Genomic DNA, 23,432 nt, shown 5'->3' on the forward strand with positions numbered 1-23,432 from the left:
CCTTTCCAGCAGGGAGTAGCTATGCTTCACAAGGAAGACTGTTCAAAACTGCTATACTTTATTCTTCGTTACATCTGTGCTTGCACTTCCAAACCACAGTTTTGTTTCTTTTAGCTTCATTACCACTTACACATCCTTCTGAAGAAATCTTTTCAGAAGAGGAGAAAATAGAGCTCATCCACTGCAGCTCAGAGCCACGCTTGTGCTGCCAGCCAGCACTGCCTAGATGTCCTCTGAAAATGGAATCCTCTCAAATGCCTTCTTCAAACTTGCTCTGAAATTACTCAGTTTGCTGGTTCTCTTTGCCTGCTCCAGAGTTTGCCTGACAACTGATAGATGGAGGGATGGGTGGAAGGATGGATGGATGGAGGGATGGATGAATGGATTAAGAGGAGGTGATTTTAGTGCCAGCCTGCTCCCCACAGCAATGGTAGTTCAAATCTGACTGATTAAAAAGACCCAAGGATTTGAGACAGGAGCTGCACACACAGGAAACCAAAAAATAGGTCTCTCTAACCTGGCATGTTTAAAGGTCCCCAAACCCTGTCCTGTGGTCAAACCAGAGACAACATGGCAGGATCAGGCATATCACCAGGATTTTGACCCTAGAAGTGCTGGAGCCTGTGCTGTATCCTCTGAAATACCCCTGTTTACAGCTCCTGAGGCAGGAGGAGACCTGGAGCTGGCAATGTCAAACCGAAATGGTCCTTGCCAAGTTATTCACTGCAAGAATGTTGAGTTAAAAATCGGTTTGCATCTGCCCCTTTGAAATACCGTTCTTCCACAGTTAGCCCGGCACCATGGCTTTCCAAGAGCTCTCTTCAAGTGGTAAATCGAGCTGTCGCCAGCCTCAACAGCCTAAAGAGGGATGAGACCAGTGACAAATACATTACAAAGGGCCAAGTTAACTCTAATTCTGCTTTGTTTAATGTGATCGTTAACACGGCTAACTCTCCATTAAGTGGCTACCACCGGTCAAACACGACCCTGGTGAAGGACTGTAGTGGCCTTCATTCCCCAGTGATGAGCTCAGGCTTGTATCTTTCTAATGCTGAGCTCTGCCTTTTCGATCAGGCTTATTGTAAAGTGTGAAATGATATGGACCAGCCAAACATCAAGGGATGCTTTTCTCTTCACCTGGCTTCGAGATGCTTTTGTGCTTTCTTAGGCTGAGGCTATCTGATGAAAGGATGGGAGCTGCAGAGTTTGGGCTTACACACAGGCGTGGTGAATGGGCTCCTTTAAATGCCAGCATAACGGTAAGGACATATTAAAAACAGAGAAAAAGACAACTGCTTGGCGTCATCCTATCCCCTAATAGGGTTCCTTTCTGTTCTGCCTGCCTTTCCAGTAGGCACTTGGCAGGGTGACATGAAAATTGCTGACCTTCAGCTGGATGGCTGGGGCACCCACCAGCCTCCCGAGGCATGGCCAGTCCCCAGGTGTCCTATGCTTTGTTCTGTGTATTCACTTCTCTCTCTTTTTTTTTCTTTTCATCTTTTTTTTTCCTCTGTGTGTGCATCCCTACCTGTATATTTTTTCATCTTTGCCTGCGTCAGAGATGCCTGCAGGCAAAGCCTCCAGGGTTAGGCTCAGCAGAAAGAGGTGTGACCAATCATCCCTTTGCTAAGGGAGTTCCTGCTGCAGCGAGGGGCATGCACACCGCTGGTGAGGATGTCCCAGGGGCTGTACATGGATTTATTCTCAGGGTGCTGCTCACAGATGCTGTGAAGCCAGGTACAAACGTCTCCTCCTCTCGCATTCACATTGCTTTCTCTTTCAAAGTGATGATTGTGTTTGGACCCGTGCTGCAGAGAATATATTTCAGTATAAAAATATCCATCACTTTGAAATGGCAGAGGATTGTACTTCTTTTAAACCATACCTAAATCAGCTTGTGAAAACCTGGAATACATCTGGGCACATTGGATTTACAGGAAACAAGGAAAAATACGGTATAGGTTCAAAGTAGAGTTGTTCTTGGGCTAACTAATGCTTGGGAAAATGGGGGTTAGATCGTTTTCAGAGATTCCCCTGTCTTTGCTGACGGTCAGAGAACAGGGACAAGAGGCTATTGCTTGTGTTTGTTTCTAAAGCAAATCACAGGTGATAGGTCCCACTTTAGACAGATCGGCCTTGACAAATTTCCCTCCAGTTCTTTTTGTGTGTGGTTTCAGAAATCTTTGAACAGCAAGAAGCACAAAAGGTAGAAAGTTAACAAGACTCCACGGGGCTGTGAGATGGTACCTGACGAGGGAGGAGAATTGCTCCTGCAACTAAAATAGGTGACACAGAGGAAGGTTTTGCACCTGTCTGAGAAATTGGGAGTCTTGTTATGGACTAGGAAGATCTGGTCTGCTCAGACATACAGTGTTCGTAGCAAAAGGTTTGCTTTCATTAGCTGAATGTCTTCAGGAGGTTTCTTATTTTCAATGTGTAATTTTAAAGTGGGTTTATTCTGAGAAATCAATACTATGACTCAGTTATTTTGCTGGGATATTGGGGGGTGTTTTGGCTCTATTTGGGGTTATGAAACAATTGCCTGGGGAGGAGGGAGAGAAAAGCCCTTTAGCACACCAAAGAAAAGATGTCTTTTTCCACTCTCCATCTCCCTTAGAAGAACTTGAAGTTCTGCTTTTCCTCTCCAAACCTATGCAGGTAATTAGCATCAATGATTTGTCCTTAAGCAGCAGCTTTGGCATTGCATTTCAGAGAGAAATGCAGTTATTTTAGACTTAGCAAGTGCGCTTTAGGTTTTGATCCGTAGCTTTGGTTTTCTTGTTATTCATATTGATTGTTCCAATTTGTATGCTGTTTTGCTCTGTGAGTTGTTGATCTGTTTTGTTTCTCTTCTGTTTTTCAATGGCCACAAGGTTTCTAATTTTCTGTTTTCTTCTAGGACCTTCAGGTTTTAATTCAATGTGTGTTTTCCAGGATATTTCTCACTTTCTTTGGCACCACTGTTCTATGATTGTGTTGCTTTTCCTCTTCCTTCCTAAAGACAATGTTAACAGATACTGTGGGAGGGATATAGCCCTCCTCCTCCTAAATTTTGTATAGAGCACTGCACTTCAGTCAAAAGTCATATTCCCTTGCCTGTGGATTTTCCTTTGTTGGAAGGGCCAATTCATAATGCAGATGGGAACTGTCAGCTTTGTGTTTCTTGGGAATATGTTCCAAATTATATCCTTTACCATGGCAGCATTTGCAAGGCTATGATGTAGTGAAAAGCATTGGGATATTAAAACCCAGTTAATGGAAATCCATTAACGCTCAGCCTGGAAAGAGTGGAAGACCCTTTGGAAAGCATGCTGGCTAATAATCCCTTGGTGAGAGGACAATGCAAGGGGGCTTCCTTGCTCTCCTCCACAGCCCTGGCTTCATTCCTGGGCACCTCCAGAGGAGCAGGTTTATTGCGCATGAGGTTTAGCTTGTTGGGAATACAGCATATGGTGGTGCAGCAAAGAAGTGCAGAAGACAACATGTGTGTCTCTGGGGGAGAAAGAGTTTGAAGGAAGAGGAAAATGCCCCTGAGCCATTTGGCCATACTCTGACATTCCCATTCCTTCCTGTTCTTCTCAGCTACTTTGAGACTCTCCAACTCCCCTGGAGGGTGCAAAGCAGGTGACATTTCCTTTGCTGGTGTACAATTCAGAGCCCCATTAAACCAGTGTTTGGTTAGAAGAAGGTTTGGTCCTTTTAAATCCTATTATCCTGAACACTGGAGAAAGGTAGACAGCTTTGCAGCCTGCCTACTGCATCAGCATTTGTGCTCTCTGGTCAGGATAAGGTGTGCCAAAACTCACATTATCCTATTCTACAGGGACCAAAGGGGCTTGATATGGTGTTAAAACCTAACTGATGAGAAACCTGGAAGCTCCACTTGGCCAGCGGCACGGCGCGCGCGTGTGCGGTGCATGTGCACGCGCATGGATGGGCTCCCTTCCTTTTTAAAACCTTTGGAGTGAGTTTTTTGGATACTTCAGACGTCCCTTTTTCTCACCCTCAGATTGTTCGCCGCCTCCCCAGCAGAGTGACATATTGTTTGCAGTGGAATTTGACAGGCTCAGATGGCAGTAGCTGCTGCAAGATTTTTTAGTTCTTGTTGGTGCTACGACAGGTCTCAACAAATTCCCTCGCCCACTCGCCCATGGTGCATAAGAAACTTTCTCTAGCGCGAGGGGAGCTTGCCCATCAGTTTTGTCAAAATCTCAGCTTTCCTCTAAGCATGATCAAGAAATTCTGGCTTTCTTGATGTGACAGAGATCCGCGCCACGGCAGTGGTGTTTGCAGATTGGGGAAGGCAAAGACAGACAAAGGCAACTGAGATGTGAGCTCCCAAATAACCCTGCCTTGGCTTCTTGATGGAAGTGAACTACCTGGGGTATGTGCTGGGAAAAGGCTGTGGATTTCTGCCAAGGAGATCTGGCCCCATTCTCTGTGCTGTGTTCAGTGTGCCTCTGTGTAAGTTCATCCTCTCTCTTTCCCTGTCTTTGCTACATACGCAGGTTACAGATCTGCAAATGCACCTGTCCTGCCCCAAATACCCATGAAGAAGCAGAAAACAAGGAGATATCAGTGACTACAACATATACCTGAGAACTGGTCACCCACTTGTGTGTGTGATGGTATTTCCCCTAGTCACCTATAGGTACCTTCTTTAGGATGAGCTGAAATTTGCCCTGAAAGACCCTGTTTTTCTCTGCTGTATCTGCAGGGGAACCCATACACTGGGCCAGGGAGTGGGGGTGGCAATGGCAAGCAAGATTCTTTCTCTGATAAGAGATGTATATTCAGAGGCTGTGTATATGTATCTCCACGTCCCTTGTATTCCAACAAGAGTGAGGGCTTTGGAAAACTAGGGGAGAAAATGTTTTCCAAACCGATGAGCCAGGGACTTTCAGAATAGGGCACTCCAAGCAAACCATACGTATTTCATGTCTGATTTAGACTTGGACTGGCAAGGTTATTTTCAAGCAGTAGTCCTGGGGCCATCCCATTCCCAGGCCTTTGCTTGGCATAAATAGCATTAGCCCGAGGGTGGCCCTCATCTGTGCCAGATGCCCACAGCCACAGCAGCAGGAAATCAATGGGGCGTGGGGATATCCCCGACACTACGCTGTGCCGCTAATAGCTGTGGTGGTGTAAGAGTCCCTGTGGCATTTCCACATTACCTGGAGATTTCCCAAGGCAGGAGAAATCCTAAGGATAATTAAGCCTGTTTTATTTAGGGCCGAGCTGAGCCATCAAAGTGGCATAAAGCAGCCTAAATGGACCAGAGGATCTGGCACCTTATGCGAAAACTAATCATTTTCTGAGGTGGTCTGATAATTTCTGAGGAGGATATAAAGTAATTCACACCCACATGTAGCTTTTAATGAGTAGAAAGGACTTTCCACTGCTTGTTCTGGAATTGTGCTCTTTAAAAACAAAACAAACCAAAAACCCCAAACCAGTGCAATGATGTTTGCATGCAACAAAGCGAGAGGGAGACCGTGACAGGAGCAGGAGCTTGGGGCAGTGTCTTTGTTGCTGTTTTCATCAGGGTTAAGGGCTCAGTGACCATTTGGAAACCTTTTATGGGCAAACTGGCTAGCAGCCAGTACTGCAAATTTGCACTCCTGACTTTTTGATTAGTCAGTAGTCCATCAACAGCAGTAGAAACCTGAGAAACATTTGCAGCTAACCACGTGAAAAGCAGGTGTAATAAATCAGGTTGTTCAGGTTTAGTCCCAACTGGGAAATGTGGGGATGGAGGGAGAAATCATTCCTACTTTTCTTGTGGCATAGCAGAATACCTGCTGCACGGCACGTTACCCCAGCCCAGTCCCTCTTTCCAGCAAGATTTAAATCTGTAACAGCAATTGCATTCCCATTGGGAAACAGCAGATTTCCAACATTTTTTTTTTCTTAAATCCACAGTGAAAAATTGCGTGAATGACAGCCATTCATCCAGCTCCTTGCAGGATCAGGGCCAAAGCATGGTCTTTTTAAGCTTAAAGAGCGAGCCCTTAATCACTGCTGACTGTGCTAAGTGGAAGGAACTCTCTCCATGCCAGTGCCCCGATGGCAGCAGAGGCATCTTTCCTCTTTATTTGCCTCCATCCCTTGGGGACGTGCAGTATGGGCAGCCTGAGCTCAGATCCCTGGCTCCTGCCGTGCCTGTGCCTGGGCTCTTCCCAGGAGCAAATCAGCAGAGCTGGTGACAGCAGAAGCCATGAAAAGACTGTGGCAGATGTGAGCCTGCTCTCTAATACTTTATGAATACTGAATCTGCTAGTTTTTTCAGGGGAAAGGTGGATGTCTGCATAGTTGCTTATTATTTGTCACATACAGGGTACATATAGGAGTGAGTGTTGTTCATAAAGTAGCAAAAGTGCATCTGGGAGATATATTCTGGCCAGAGAACTACAAGAGAGGACAAGAAAGTGGTATGGAAGCATTGGTGCCATGAAGACAGCTCCATGTTACAGACCACGTAAGAGGTTCAGGAGTGTGTTTTAATGCTCTTCCAAACCGAAAGAGAAAGTTTTTTTCAAAGGGTGAAAGAAAGACATTTTCACCCTTTTGGGTGATTGTGAATCAGAATTTTGGAAGAGATGCACAAGAATTCTCTCTCCCCCAAGTTATGAAGTTTTAGGATTAAACAAAACCTTCCTGTGTCCCACAAGAGTAACATATGAATTGCCATTAGAATTTAATTTCAGGAGAAATTCAGGGGTTGTGTCCTCTAATCACAGGAAATGGTGATTTTCAGTCTTGTGAGACGAAGAGTGTATGGGACAGGTTTAGCAAGGGGACACTGCCTCACCATCTCCTTACATCCACCCTGAACATCAGGGCCATAAAATAACTTAGTACTGCCATTGCCTTTGCTGTTAGTGAGGCTGTAGTTAAACAGAGACCTTCAGGCTCTAGCCCTAGCAATTCAATTGCTTTCCTAAGTATTAAAATAACAAAAGGAACAGAAGCTACCGAAATATGAAGAAGAAAGCAGAGCCCTTCAACACCCCCAGCATCAGGGAGGCAGCAAGAGCAGCCACTTCCAGGGATGGTTTGCATGCTTAGTGCTGTGAGTTGTCAGTAGCAGATATTTGACAAACCCACCTTTTTATAGCAGTTTTAAGAAAAATTTAGTAATAACTGAGCGAACCGCTGAAACCAACTGAGCTGAACAAGGGAATAACAACAAAACAAAAAGCCCAGTGTGTGTCTGTTGCCTGGGGCAAGCTACAGCTGATGGATAAAGTGACAGACGAATCCTTCCCTCATTTCCATTTTAATCTCTGTCTACTAATTGTCATCAATATCATCAGGGTCACTAGACCACTAGTGCGAGTCTACAACCTTGCGCAGCAGCGGCGGCTTTATGCCTGCCTGGCCCCCAGGGCTTTGCCCCTTTACTAACCCAGTCTATACCAGGGGATGCCTCAGAGGGGGAGGAAGGGCCCTTGGAGGTGAGATGGGTGATGTTTCCCAGCATCATGCAAGGAGAGGCTACTCTTAGTGTCCTGGCATTAAAATACAGGACAATTGCAGCCCTCTTTGAAATGAAAATTATTTATACTCCCTTTACGCCAAGGCCAGGATTTGAAAAAAGGGCAGCTGGGAATCCAGCTCCCATTGGAAGAAAGGGCTCATACTGAGTCTTAAATCAGTGACTGTGTGATGAAAGCATACTTTGGATCAGACCCAAGGAGGACAGAGTCAAAGCTTTTTGCTGGTTCTCTGCCTGGTGGTTTCCCTTCTCTTCCTCACTACACTATGTGTAGCATAGGTGACGTGCCACACAGGTAGCCAAGGAGGTCTCTCCTGGTGACTCCCCAGGCGGTTCCTTGGAATTCTGTCCCGTCACCCCCCTGCCCAGGAGAGGCACCCTGCAGTGTGTTGTGAAGGTAATGTTTAACCCAGGGGCTCCAAGCCAAATCCTGGCCTCTGTGCACAGCTTGAGCACAAATTGTGCCCATGGCAACTACACAGCGACTCGCCTGGTTGGAAACCTCCCATCCCCAACTTGGAGGCAGACATGTGGTCCTCTGCTTCTGCTGCTAAAAAGTAATGGATTTTTGGCATTAACTCTCTATCTCTATCCTGCACCAAATCCTCTCTGTGTTATAGGTGTTGTGTGTCGAGGTGATTCAGACAAGGCTCTGGGTTTCCTCTGTTGGAAGTGCTTTCTCATAATAATTTTCATCTTTTCTTGCTTTCTTTTATTACCCTGTGAATTCTCTTCTTCCTGACTCACTCTTTCCACTTTCTTTACTCCACCTCCTTTGTGGTTCCCTCCCAAAGTCTCAACATCCGCTTGGTGGTACCATCTTCTCCCCTCCTCCAAATCTCCCTCATCTCCGCTGAATTACATCTTTCCTTAGGCTTCCCAAATACTTTCTCTACAATCATATTCATCATCAGATCAGCTCCTTCTTCCATCTCCCACCAGGTAACCATTTCTTGAAAACAGGTGTGAGGATAAAAGTGGACTTTTCCTAGTTTGACTGTTGATTTGGGATCTCATGAGTTCACTGGCTGCAGTTAACTCCTCCATTCATGCAGGTGTAGATGGTGACAAGGACTCTGCCAGTTCTGAAGCACATCTATCCTTTCACTTGAAGCACATCTATCCTTTCACTTGAGATTGTGACCCAGTTTTAGGATGCTGTGTCGTTTTGAGGTTCCACATTTGCAAGATGGTGTACCTGCTGCTTGCAGGGAGGCAGCTGTAGTCCCGGAAAGGGTCATCTTAGCCTCAAGATAGTCCTCTTTGGCTTGCTATTCTATTGCTATTGCTTTTCTACTTATCTAGTGAATTAGGAAGCGACTGTTGCAACATTATGCTTGTGTTTGTGTGTCCTCTATGGCTGTGTGGGAGTTAACCATTTTGGTGTGCTGCAGATCTGTAAGGAATGGTTGATGCCATCGCGTTGTTCATGTTCTCCTGAGTGATTCACTGCCAGCACTGTGATCAGGGTTGGGAGTGGCAGAGAGGCTGCAAAAAATGACTTTGTGAAGCCATCTGCTGTGAATCTTCACAGAGAGAATCCCCCTGCTCTGGGGATGAGGATCTCCAGAGGCCCATGCCCCATAAGCTGCAGTCCCTGCGGCTGCAACTTTACATCTTTGGAGCTTATCGGTAACGTATTTGCAAAGCTGCCCTGCTGTGATCACTGCTTTCTGCCAGCTTAAATTTTGGTCAATGCTTTACACAGCCTTTCCTCTCCCCTCCTTCAACCCCTGCAGGTCTATAGACAAGAAAAGGAAGATTTAGTGTTTGAACATAAGCACTGGTCAGCCAATCTGCAGCGTATCTTCTTGAAAACCCAAACCAGGTGCTCTTGGGCCATCAAAGTCTTGAAGCAGTTAAACTTCCTTTCACCTCTGTTGCAGTTCCTTTAAAAGAAATAGAGAGATCTTCAAAAGGTGGAAGGGTGGCAGGCCAGAAACGTAAAGCGTGTGCAATCACTCAGATACAAGTGGCACCACTAAAAATTGCCTTCATATATCAGCTTATGGTTTACACACTGTGGCAGAAAGGACGCTAAAAGGTCAGCAGAAAAAAAATATATATGTCAAGCCTGGAGCTGTGACTCCAAAGGTGTGGAAAGACATGATCTGAGAAGGGTTCTAGAGGGACTGGATAAGTGCTTGATATGGCAGGATTTTTTTATTTTATTTTATTTTATTTTTTGCAAGGGAGCTGCTTGCAGACGTCAGCACAGAAGCCAAGGTATATACTCGCTGTAACCTCTTGCTACGACCCCTGGTGACAAGACGGATAGTTCCATTCATCTGTGGGTGAACAGCAGAGGCTCTCTGCATTTTTTACTTGAAGCCCTGGATGAATTTGTTTGTGGAGGGGAATGTCACCGTTGTGAATGCTCTGATCACTCATGTGCCCATAGTGAAGTCAGTGGAGGGGAAGGGAGGGGGGAGAAGGGGGGGCAGAGCGAGGAGGAAAGTAAGCTTCTCTCTGGGGGTCTCAGGGATGCCAGCTTGTATCCAACAAAACATCTCCAACAAACACTAATGGAGGATGTGACTTCGAAACGAAGGGATCAGCAAATACAGTGTAAATTAATAATGTGCCCTTTTAGTAGCAATTGCGTTATGAAAATCGGGAGGGCTTTTTTTCCCCTCCTTCCCCCTCTCCTGGTAGAAATAGCTCTGAAATAAGTGGGTCTCACTAGAGTTTTGTTTAAGACTGACCCCTTACTTTATTAACCGTGTAACATTTTAAGGTTGTTTTTTCCTCTCTGTCTCCTCCAGCAAGTCTCTATTGATCACTGTTTACAGTTATAATCCCTTTCAAATTTATCATCCATGACTAACACCACACGTATTGATTAGTGCTGACGGATGTCCCTGTATGGTGTATACCCACAGTGATTCTGGCCAGTGAAGTACAGTAGATGTATTTTTTTTCTCTCCTTCATTTGCTTTTTATAGCTTTCTGCTCCCCCCTTTTTGTTCTCAGCTTGGCTAACCTATTTCACACAAATGCCGTGGGATTAACATGTCTAAATTTAGGACAATTTCTTTATTACTGATGAAGTCTTTGGAACAGGAAGGAAAAAAATAAAAGGGTAGTGGTGGGTTTTGGGTTTTTGTTGCTGTTTTTTTTTCCTCAACTGGAAAGGAACTACTGGAAAGAGACAGGCCCTATAGGAGATCAGATTTATGAGGGACATCCACATGTCTTAACCTAAAGCCTAAAGTAACAAAGATGTAAGGGCTAGTTTTTTTTAGGGACAAATTAGGTGTCGCTGGTGACTAAGGACAAGGTGTCCGAAATCTGGACTATAAATGGAGTCATTTGTCAACAGTGCATTTTTGCTTGCCTGCTGCAACATTTCCTCTATCTCTTGTTGGCTAGAAATTGAGTTTAAGGTTCATCTCTTTTCTTGGCCAAATTGATTAAAACCTTGAATGTACAAACTTAAAACCAGATAAATAAACAAACAAAGAGCCTCAAACGACCTAAAGGATTTTGGTCCAGTAGCAGCATATAATTCCTATCACTGAAGGTATTTGCTTCCTAACGTCTTTAGGTAAACTGTGCCTCTACCACTTTTTTTGTCCCACTCTTTCCTACCTTGTCTATTGTACACAAGCTGACCTTTCTCTCTACTGCAGGCTAATAGGATATGATTTTAAGTAGTGAAAACCACATTCCTTGAGAGCCCCACTGAGTAGAGAGATGTGCTCAGAGAAGCAGCAGCTCGCATGGTCTAATCCGGGGACATTGGGCACCGCTCTGCGGCCAATGTTTGCGGGTCCACGCGGCAATTTCAGATGTGGTAAGAGACTCTGCTGACTTTGTTCTCATTAACCCAAAGGTGTGAACTGCACCTTTCAAAGGCTGGCTTCCTTCCAGGTTTTAATAATCCATTTGTAACTTGGTTTTTTTTGGTGTGCTTTATGCAACCATTTAAATACGTGTTCCTGTACATGCGTTTTATTTGGGTGTAATAAGGCAGCAAGTACAAGACAGAGTTGTTAAACCTCAGTAAAAAGATTTTTTTAATAATGATTTGGCATTTATTTAATATACAACCCCTGTCTTATTAAATCTAACTCTTTAGACTTAATAGGATCGTTTATTGTATTATAGCATTACTACTGCGACGCTATAGTTATGCTTGAAAAGGCATTTTCATTACAAACTCCTGTTTGCAGGTGCTTATAACTTCCTGAAGTACAGCACCTCTTTTATTTGAATGTGAAATCACTCACTGTACTTCTTAATTCTTTTCTTTCATCTCCATCTCCTCAGCAACAAGGACATTTAGATGTTAAAAAAAAAAAAAAAAGAGAAAGAAAACCATTCTATGATTCTAAACCCAGTGGTTACTGAGGAGCAGCATGAGTTGAGCATTAAAATGCTCCAAAGTAACAGTTCAGAGAGCTTATGAAGCACTGGACCCTGATCAAGTTGCTGTACCCATATCTGTTAAAGCATAAAGTTGGCAATTTGCTCAGTAATGTGCCGTGCCACTGTTTTGACAGAGAAGCACATTGGCAAGATGTGGTTGTCAGAAGGAGTGTTATCACTGAGCTCCCAAGTTCTTGTGGTCTTGATAGACTGTGTATATTGGCACAACCTTTATGGCAGGGCAGGGACTTCATGGAGTTTCTTTTCAGTCTTATGCACAAGGGATGCCAGGAGACTAAGATAGCTGTGCATGGTGCAGGAGAAGGAATCAAACCTGAGCCCCTGGGTTTGGTGAGAGCATTTGTAGCACCTTGTAAAGGGCTGCCCACCTGCATGGCTTCCCATGGTTTCTTGGAAGACATTGCATTTTTCTTCAGAGCTCCTCAAAAGGCATCTGCCCCTTGCTTAGTCTCCCCACCTATCTGTGGCATTGATTTGCTTTGATTTCTTTCTATCTCTTTGCTTTGATTTCTTTTGTTTGCCACCATAAACTTTACAGACATTGCCCCTGAAGTGGATCTTTTGCAATGGAGGATAATGAAATATAGATCACGGCCTCAGCTAACATTAAGCATGTAATGTTGGTAGCTACATGGAGAGACGAGTTGCCCCAGCTAAACCTTGCTGCAAACTAGGCTCTGCCCCACCACTGAAGGGTGAATGTGAGGGTGGTCTGTGCCATTCTCCACAGTGCTGTTTGTTCCTGTGCTTCCTTTAATCACCTGTGAAATGAGTAGGAATGCTGATATCTGAGTACATTTACAGTTCAAAGTAAACCTTGTGTAGGTGGAAGAGAGGACCTGGCATCCCCTGAGTTTCCAGCTACTATAGACTCCGGCAGATGCCATGAAGGAGTTTCTTTCTGACCTTAAAACCTAATGCAGTGGAGGGTAGGTGGGTCATTAGTTTGTCCCAAGTTTGTGTGTCGTTTTATGTTGGCTCAGGAAGAGCTAAAAACCTAATAATTATAACTTCTTCCGTGTGTGTGTATGTTTTTCCTTCACCTTGAAAGCAAACAGAGGTTTGCCTGGTGAGGTGCTCAGCATTGGACCCGGGGTCAGTGTGCTTACAGGGGATGAATTGGGTTCATTACCCGGTTTTATGATGAACAAACAGGACCTGCCTTCAGCAGGGCTGTCTCCAGGAAGAGGTGCAGTTTTCAGTGCTGTGTCCTGGCCATGCCTCCCAAAGGGTGAGCACACACTGTGGTGACATCCACAGTGGCCATGCTGATTTGCTCTGGTCTTACCGTGATTGACCCTTGCAACTTTATGTGGCTTTAGTAAATCTAATATTTAATTGCTTTCTGGGCTGGGAGCCACTTGTAAACAAACCTCAGGCTCAATGGAGACTTTATAGTTAAATAAATAAACGCTGACAAAGAAAGACTGGAGACACAAAAAGCCCAAACAGGAGCACAGCACTAAAGTGCCCCATAAAACCTGTGTAAAGAGAGAGTGTTTTCTAGTGTTGCAACAGCAGGCTTTTTGCTTTTCCACAGGCTGAGTTTGCATGTGTAATTACTTTCCTTTATTTCAGTTCTGGCCCAGAAACTACTGGTGGGGTGGCACTGAGAAGGGCGTTGGTTTCTTTTTGGTTTTTGTTTTAATTACCACCAGTTTTAGGTAAATTTCTCTTTTGGTGATGGGAGAATCCATGCAGGAAGAGGGACATGTACCAGCATTGCAATGGGCACAGCCTGTCCTTACTGGCTGGGGCAGAGCAGTAATTGCTAAGCAGAAAGCTCCTCTTTAAAAGCAGACTGAGTTTTGATAGATCTCTTCTAGCTGTATGCAGCAATTCAATCCTTTTGCTTGCACCTAAACATCAAGTCTTTCCTGAGAATGCAAATAGAGATCAGCGCAAATTCATCACAACGGAGTTGTTTAAACAGTCAGGTGTCCTGCTCTCATATAATCCATTCTGGTTTTAGGAATACTAATAGTTTCCTCAAATAAAAAGGCTTTGCCTCTCTCACCCTCAACTCTACCTCACTGCAAGGCAAAGAAAACCAATCAGTCAAACCCAAACTCTATAAAAGGGCCTGTAGCTACAAGTCCTCTGCCTTGAAAGCCTTTGCTGCCACCATGGGAAGGATGAAAATGAAGGTTGTCTTCTAGGAAAACCAGCTAAGTTAGGCACGCTTCTGTGGGGCAGGACTCAGTTTTCTACAGGTTTCTCTCCCCATGTAGTTTTGCACTGCTGCAAAACCTTGCGCAAGCTCCTCTTCATGTTTCACATAGTGCAACTGCAGGGGTAACTGTTGCCTCCATCCAAAAGAGCAGCAAATGCAAGTATTTCAAAGTAGCACCCACAAATAGACACTCATTACATGGATGATGCTCATATAGAGAGGTCTGAGTAGGTCCTGAATGTCCAAAGAACTTGTAATGCTTTACCAGTGTTTCAACCCATCCTGTTATGGGTTTTTCTGGCTCTACAGGTAGACTGACCCCTTTGCCAGTTTTAATTTTCCTGCTGTTTTTCAGTAGCTCTGTGGTCACACCATCAGCAAATCAGTTCTCAGTGGATTGATGAGTATTGTGAGGGATTGGTAGTTTGTCTCCTTGGTTTTTATTGACTGAGTTTTAGTAATAACAAGTAAAAAAAAACCCTTGAAGATACAAGAACTGGGGATTTTCTATTTTTATTTTTATGAGGATCATTTAAAAATATCCCCAGGTTCATTTTTGTGTAATGCCATGTGACTTGGCATGCTTCAGACTTTAGTTAGTCACTTTTGGGTAGAATTCTCTTATGGAAAAATGTGTGCATGCCATTTTAAAATCATATTCAAACATATGGAAAAATCCTTTGTGCTTGCAAAATGTGGAAATCTGGTCAGAAATGGGCTAGATTCATCTTAAAACCAGTCATTTTTTTTGTTGGAAGTGTAATTGGGGAAGAAGTTGGGTTTTGGAGAGAGAAATTCATCTCTAAATGATATTTCCTGCTTGGGCAGACCTGTTTTTATATTTGCAATGAAATGCAAAAAATAGGTGAAGCAAAACACCTCCCTTGGATTTGTTTTACTGATAACAAAGTCAACCCTGGACTTGCCATGGGCCTGCAGTTAGAAATCTCCCAGGATTTTGTACCAGTCCCAGCAGCCAAGGGAGGGCCTGGAAATCTGGATATTGAATTGCAGGTGGCTGGGGATAGTTCAAATGTTGATTGGGAAAAGTCAGTGGTAGCTTCTTTGGAAGGAGCAGTGATTTTCAAGTAATTGGTATGAAGGTGGCTTAAAGTCACTTGATTAAACTGTAGCATCAGGAGGAAAAAGATATTTTTCTCTATATAAAAGAAAAAAACCCCTTCCTGATCATAATCATCCAGACTTCTATGTCTTCTAATGGTAAAACATTCTGCCTATTTTCAGATACCAGCCTGCTAATCTCATTGACTTCCCACGTGGCCAGACACTGTCATGACCTCTACATAGCCCAGCCTTGAATGGATCTTCTTCCAGGTCCTTATATTTTATTCTGTTGGGAAATGCAATTTCACATATTTATCCTGCATATCTTTTCTTTTCACTTCTTTTCTTCCCTTTTTGTATCTTTTTTTTTTTAACCTCAGAGGTAGCAATCCTCCTGCTATTAGCAAGATGTCTATTATAGTGTCATTAAAAAAGCTATAGTCAGAGCATGGAATGACTCACATCATGGAGGAGTTAATAATTCACTGTAATAAAAGTATAAAGTTTTATGATAAACCACTCTCAGGGGAGTTAAATATAATCCTTAGCGGGTCACACGCTGACTACAAAGCTTACATTTGTAATGGTAATTTGAATTTACTACATCGCCTTTAGTTTTTAAGCGTTTGTATGTCATTAGACCTTATAAATTGATTTATATATTCAACTCCAGGATAATTCTACATAAAGGTACAATAAATTTTATGGATTATAGATATGGCATCTAAAACAGTTTAGAAAAATAATTGTATTAAATTCACTTAAACGGCAGTGATGGATAGCGACGAGGATGCCAGGGTGGCGAGGAAGGCAGGGAGGGAGCTGCAGGTGCTGGTAGGGACAAAGGGGACTTAACTTGTCACCCAACTTCTCATTAAGGGCTTCAGTGACACCAAGTGCTAATGTTTTGCACAGCCACAATTGTCATTGAGCGGGACCCTGATGGTGCTTCAAACCTTGATCTCCTAGTGGAACGTGTGGGCTCCCCATGGAGAGGCACTGAGGTCACCCTTAATACTCTGTTGCTGGTAAATGTACAAGATTACCTGTTTGTACCATAAACAAGTCACTTTTGGGGTTTTCTTTTGAATTTGGAGGCAAAGCAGCTGGCTGTGGTGCGCCTTTGAAGCCTGGCTTCTGAAGGATGTCTTTCCTCAGCACTTTGCCTCCTTTGCACTCTTTATCAGAAATAGTTTGTGAAAAATTAAAAGACCTCCCCCAGCTTGGATTCAGCAAATGTATTAATGAGAGAAACCATTAAAAAGGCCCATCTTAAACATTCTTTACAGGTATGATTTTAGCAAAGCTAACTGTGAGCAAGTGACTGGTGATATCTTGCTTCTGACATAGCAGGTCCTGCTCAGACCCCTCATGCAGTGAAAAATTGTTGACATTCCCAAACATGTTTAGCAGTCCCTGAAAGCAATGCAGGATACAGCTCAAAAACACCTGATAAACTTCACCACCTGTTTGCTAAGTGGTTTTAAGTAGTCAACCAGCATTTTAATGCTGCTTTCCCTAAAGTCAGTGCCGTTTCAGTGCTGATCTTCCAAACCCTTTTGTCTAATCCCATATGTAATCTTTCCCATAACAAACCTTCAAAAGATCCTTGTACTCCCTAGTGGGCAGTTATCATTGTATTCCCCATCGCACTCACACATTAGCAAAGCTTTATCCCATCATCTTTTTGATTCTGAAAGCATTGAGGTAAGTCTCCGGTGGCATCCTGCACTCAGTGGGTGTGTCACTGGTGAAATGACCCAGGCAGCTGGACAGGTTTAGGTGCGATTTACTGGAAATGTATTAAATGTGTCTCGGGAAATGATTCTTTAAAGCATTCTCACTGCCAGTGCAGTAAAGATAAAGACCTTGGCATGAAACAGAGAAAAAAATTAAAGGATTTTCAGAAGCTTGATGTAAAATAATGATACTCAATGTAACTTTGAGTCACCAAAGGATGAACATTCAGGCTGAATTCCTCCTCCTCTCTTGATTAATTCCTATAATAATTCAGGGTGCTCTGAAACTTGCAGGCTGAATTTGAGCCCTGGCACACACACACGGAGTCCTGCTTTGTCCCTGTCAGGCAGTTTGCTCAGACAAATGCAGGATTACATAGGCAAAACCAGGACTTGCAGGTGGGCAGGCTCTTGGGAAATAAACACTGCTGTTATCATACAATTAATTTCAATATTCCAATTCCTCCTTTTACATTCATTGGCTCAAACATTGGGAGGGCAGCATTTGTGCTGCCTCCTGAGTTTTATCTGTGCCTGAATTTCCTAAGCCAATCAAGAGGACTTTACCATCTCTCTGTTTAACATATAGCTGTCTTTAAGTGATATTGCATGCAGATTTCTTTCTTATTATTTGTGCCTTTTGTATCCATCTGTGTTTCATTGTGATTGCCTTGTTCAGTTGCCTTAGAGCACAAAGGGGAGTGTTGCTGGAGTTTTCCTTGGCATGAAGGGGTAGGCAGAAGGGCTTGTCTGCCACAGCAATGGGGCTTGCTGGCTTTTGCCTTTTGAAGCACCTCCATCACTGCTGGCATAGATCAGAGTGGCCAAAATAAATGCAAAAAGTGGACATATAACCCACCTGCCCACAAACAGATGGGTTAGATGTCTCATTGGGGTTGCAATGAGTGTGAAATGGCAACAAATGCTATGGGATGCATGGGATGGATGCAGGTCCATCTATGCTGAGCGGACAGGCAGCTGTGGGGCTTGCAGCAACTTCTAGTTTGAGCATCTAAAATCCTGCCAGGATAAACTGCTTTTTGCAGTATCCTTGAACATTTGCTCTGCAGCAAATAAAGGCGCATTAAGTCTTTCCTCCTCTTCCAAATACACAGTTTAGAAATAAAAGGTAATAACTGACGATATACAAACACTGAAATTTCCATTCTTCACAGATTAAATGATCCTTGCTGCAGATCATGAAAAGAGCCATTAGTGAGAAAGAAAAGGAGTGGGGGGAGACTTTGTCTAGCAACAAGCAGTGTGTTCTGTGCTTTAGTAAGAGGGAAGCTGCTGGAGAGCTGCAGGACTTAAAATCACTGTGGCCACAGCAGGCTGATTTTTGCCAGGGCAGGATGAGTGAGTGCACGGGGACAGAGATGGGGAGCAGAGCTGGCAGTGACCAAATGCCCAGAAGTTTATAATCCTCAGGGTTTGTTTTGAAGGGCATTTTAGCTGTTGCAGACAGGTTCTTGGTCATCCTCTCTTTGTGTCTTCAGGTGTGTTTTGAATACAAGATTTAGCTCCTGTTTAACGAGTCAGAAGTAATTATTGTTTAGTACTGGATTATACACAGGCTTATGGAATTAAAGAGAGTTGTTGGGATGTCTTTACAGCTGGCAAAGAGTTAATGACTGCAAGTTGAGATGGAATAGTTACTGCCTAGACCGACTTACTATTTTATTTCTGTGATGCCTGAAAATCTAATAAATCATGTTACTTTTATCTTGATAGTCAATTCTTTCATTAGGAAAATTAGAGACTTCATTATAATGTTTATCATGAGCTGGAAGGTTTTTTCCCTTTTTTTTTTTTTTTTAATTTTAGGATTACACAGTTCACTTTTGCCAGGTTTTCATTTTCTTCATCAAGTTTTCATTTTCTTTATTGTTCCTATGTGAATTCCACAGCAAAGTGGTGGGCTGGATCAGACAGCGCAGCAGACCTGGGGCCTGCTTTGGAGGTGCCACCCACACTATTTACCTTGATTTCCTAGGGAGCTGTAGATGTTTTGGAAAGCTCTTTAGACTCGTAGATACATAGATTTTCAGACTTAAAGGGACAATAAAGATCTTTTACTCTCAGTTTCTGGAAAATTCAGATGAAAAGTCCTCACCCAGCAGCTTTATTCCCTCCTATACAGTGCCAAACACTTGCTTGATATGCTCTAACTTGGCTTGAACATGGAATTTAACTTTCCCTTGCATGCAGAATGTTGGTTTTTGCTAAGAAAATCCTCAGCGATGCTGCTCACAATATCAGTCCATTAGAAGCAGCACCAGGAACCACCTACCTGTTTGAAACATGCTCTGTGGCGGCTGACCTGCACTGACGCTTGTGTTCACTCTTGAGCCAGCCAGGCTGTCAGTTAATAACAGTGAAGCAAGAGGCCTCACTTGCTGTTACACATCTTGGTTGCCATATGGTTTGGTGGTTTGCCATTGATATGGATTCACAAGATGGGCATAAGGGCCAAAGGATCTCCACAACTGGAGCAGGGCAGCATGAGTAGGGTCTAAGACCCATTCATGGTCCCTGTAGGAAAATCCTTCACTGATACTATGTGTGCAGAGTTTCCCTATATCCAGCTACAAGGAATGACACAAGGCGCTGCCTGGATCCACTGTAGTGAACGTTTGCAAGTCCGTTTCAGTCCTCAGCACTAATTAAGTTTGAAAATGGTTGTAAAGAGAAAAGAAGCCACCCACAACAAAGAATGATACCTTTGTCTGGAAGATGCTCCTTCAGCCTTACAGCATCTGTAAGCTATACATACTCACCACTTAGGCTGATTACTTCTACAATTAATGTGCTTCGGGTTTGTGCTTTTGTAATCTGTGCATTGCAAGATGTACAGCATATACTGAAAAGTGTCTATAATATATTTTAAAAGAAATTCTTAACCAAGCTTTGACCTTGATACACTCAGAAGGTGAAGAGCATCAATTATAGATAAAAGGAGGGGAGCTCTCGGAGGACTTGCATACCTAAGACTTTCTCTAGGTACAATTCTAGATCTGTATTTATCGGTATTTATCTCTCCAAAGCTCAGACAAGTAGAGATGCTGTAATTGATTTTATATGAAAGTGAGAGATGGGGCCAAAGGGGAACTTCTTGGTCTTCTGCTTTTACTTTTCAACCCATATAAAATGAGCAATTGTACTAGAGGTGTTTAATTCACTTTTTTCTTGGCCAAATGTGCCAACAGGAGCTTTGGCAAAGCAAACTCCACCTTTCCTTGCTTCAAATGAGCTGGGAAAGATCCTCATCCTGCCAACTCATCCTTAATTGGCCTATGCTGTAAGAAGTAATTAAAAGAAAAGGCCAGATTCATAAAGAATGTCCGTTCTGTTTATGGGTCCATGTGTGGAGGAACTCTTCCTGCACTCCAGCTAGAAGTGCAGGAGGCACATTAGCCTTCCGGTGCATCTTTGTGTAATTTACTCCTTCCCTTCTCTTTTCCCTTAAATATATCTGTTAACTTCTGGAGAGAAGAAGGAAATGCCTGTAGAAAGGCTAAAGTTCAAAGAACTCCAGTAGAGGAGTCAGAACTGACCTCCTCTCCTGGGTTCCTCTGTGAGTGAGTAAATAGGGGTGTGTGGTGTAAACCTTTGAGGCAAAAAGCAAAGTTTAGACACAATGTGAAAATGTCCAAATAAAAGCTAATGGCTTTGTGTCAGCAGTGCTGGCTTCTGTTACCTGATTGATTTTTAGCAAGCCACTGGCTTGCTAGACAGATTTTGAAAGATCTTTGCTGGCTCTGCTGGCTGTGCAAAGCCTGCAAGTTCTTTTTCTCTCTTTCTAAAAGAAAGAAAATAAACCCATGTTAAATAGTCAAATGCACAGAAGAAAAGAAAGAGAGTTGAATGGTCTGTCTGATGTTAATGTTCATGCGAAGCCCAAATTTGAATCAGTTCTTTTCCTTCCCATCTTTAAAAATTCTTGGTTAATAACCTGGTGTCTAAATGCATTGTGATAATGCAATTCCTATCATTCTGTTTTTGCTAGGAATAGTTTCCTGTGGTGTGTGTTTGGGGTTGTCTTTTTTTCTCTGTCTGCAAAGACTTTAGGGATATAATTTATGTGGGTGACTGTGCAGTATAAAGCTGAATCATGCTCCATCTGTTGTGAAACACCTGTAGCTTTTAGAATGATCTCCGCTGCAAACACTGCACGGATGGATTTTGCTGCAGGTGGTTCAATCTAGTTTGGTTAAAATCATAGCTGCTCTCCAGACTGGTTGGTTAAAGGTACTCCAAGAAGTTCTTCCGTGTGAGGGTGCTGAGGCGCTGGCGCAGGGTACGCAGAGAAGCTGTGGCTGCCTCATCCCTTGCAGTGTTGAAGGCCAGGTTGGACACAGGGCTTGGAGCAAGCTGGTCTAGTGGAAGGTGTCCCTGCCCGTGGCAGGGGGTTGGAACTGGATGAGCTTTAAGGTCCCTTCCAACCCAAACCATTCTGTGATTCTATGATTCTCTGTCTATAGCTGTTGCTATGCTGCGTATTGGGGGCCAGGCTGCCATGCTTTGTTTTTTAGTTATTCCCCAAATAATCCTGTTTATGTTTGAATCTTGTCTGCTTCCTACCTGCTCCATGGTGGTGACAAGGCTCAGCACCATCAAGGAGGTCTCCACTTGTGCAAAGGACACAAGTACCCCATGTTTCCACGTGCAATGCCAGCCTGGCGCTAACCATACGGCGTGTTCTGCCGAGGAAAGAATTGCCCTCTGGGGGAAGGAAAGTGGCCTCCGGTCCACCTTCAGGATCAGAATCTGATAAACAGTTTCAAATGTCAGTGGCCTGTTGTTGGTAATTAAATTGTAATGACAGATCCATGCTGATACTATCAAGGTGCTTTTGTCCTGGGAACCCTGCATTAAGAGGAGCCACAACAGCAGTTTTGCTTGTTACCTCTTCCTACTATTACAGTTAAATAGTTCAGGGCCATCAGCTTCCCCCAGCAGGAATGTGCACTCTCGCCTCCATGGGTTTCATGCACAATTGCCAGGAATGTGAATATATTGAAGTACTTGAATGTCCAAGTGGTTGTTACCAGCATTCCTGGGAGCAGGCCCCATCGGCACAAATTTCTTTGTCTATTTTTACACCCAGACCTGGAGCCTTTAAAATATATCTGTTAACTTTTGGAGACAAGAAGGAAATGTCTATAGAAAGGCTAAAGTTCAAAACGAAGGCACTCGGTCAGAGAAATATCAATATGCAGCTGTCAGGAGAACTTACATTCTGAGTCACAAAAATACATTTCTTTTGGGGGGGGGGAGTTTAACTTGTTCCATTATAAATGATTAAAACCACACGATCGGTCATGGAGATAATAATAGCAGTCGCCTTCCTAAAACCAACAATTGCTTTATTCCCATATTGGTGTTTGTGCCCTGAAAAGAAGTGAAATGAGAGTGTTTCGAATGTTTTGGTGAGTGAGTGCCTTCAAAGAAGTTTTGGAGCCCTTTTCCATCCTGTTCTGTAGAGGTCAGCAAGTTTGAGGAATTACAGGCACTAAGTGAAAATGAAAACATCAAGAGGCTTGCTGTCTATCACGAGTATCACTAAATCTTTTCGAACAACCCTGGGCAGTGAATTATGGAAGCATGGAATTGACTTACACTTTATTTCTAGTAACAGTCAGTTACTATGTCAAATCTAAAACCATTCAGAAAAGCCTATAAAAATGTATGACAAACTAACCAGCAACCTCTAGATCTTTTTACATGTGTATGATTTTAAAGAACGTCTCGCTAGCGCTTGTGGAAATGAACAGACAGGACGTGTTCATGAGGCTATTTTTTTTTTGTCCTTCTCACTCGTGCTGTTTGGCATCACAGAAAGCCTCTGGAGTAGCTTTGCTGGAGGAAGACAATATGGTGTGTGGGCAGGGGAACGGCACGGCAAGATGCTCTTCCCCCTTACCCTACGCACCGCTAGTGAACGCTCCCTTAACAATCCCCAAACTTTACTTCAAGGGGTCTTATGGATCCCTGGGAACCTTTTAGCAGAGGTATTGCACCAGCCATGCTCACCCTAAGGTAAGAAAGAGGAGGCGTCCCGTGGGAGGGATGCTGGCTCGGTGAGGAGCTGACAGACCCATTTTCTGTGTGGATCTGCAAGGGTCCGTGGGGCTGCAGTGGTACCCACAGATCTGGTCCTACTACTTGGCAAGGAGGGGAGATAAAGCCTTGCGTGTACGAGTGACCTTGCTGCTATATGGGGCAGACAGGAGGTTTTCTCCTGGCTGCTTAAAATGAAAGTTTATAAGAGCGTGGGTGCTGTTTCTAAAAGCTGAGGGGATTAGAGTAGCATAATTGTCAGGCAGCTCAGATGTCCAGTGCAGAGGATGTTTCAAACAGCACTGTTGTGAACGCCCTGTGGTTTGAGTCTCTGCTTCCAATTTTCCCCAAGGGGGCTCCTGGGAAGGGGCACTTCCCCAAACGTGCTGCCACATCTGAAAAGTTGGTTGGCTGATGTTGTGGTGTTTTGGGAGAGACCCTTTTTTTTGGAGGCAGTAATGCTGGAAAATAACCCCTTAGCTCAGGAGCTTGACCTGAGTCT

This window comes from Strigops habroptila, chromosome 6, assembly GCF_004027225.2.
Source record: "Strigops habroptila isolate Jane chromosome 6, bStrHab1.2.pri, whole genome shotgun sequence".
Taxonomy (NCBI): domain Eukaryota; kingdom Metazoa; phylum Chordata; class Aves; order Psittaciformes; family Psittacidae; genus Strigops; species Strigops habroptila.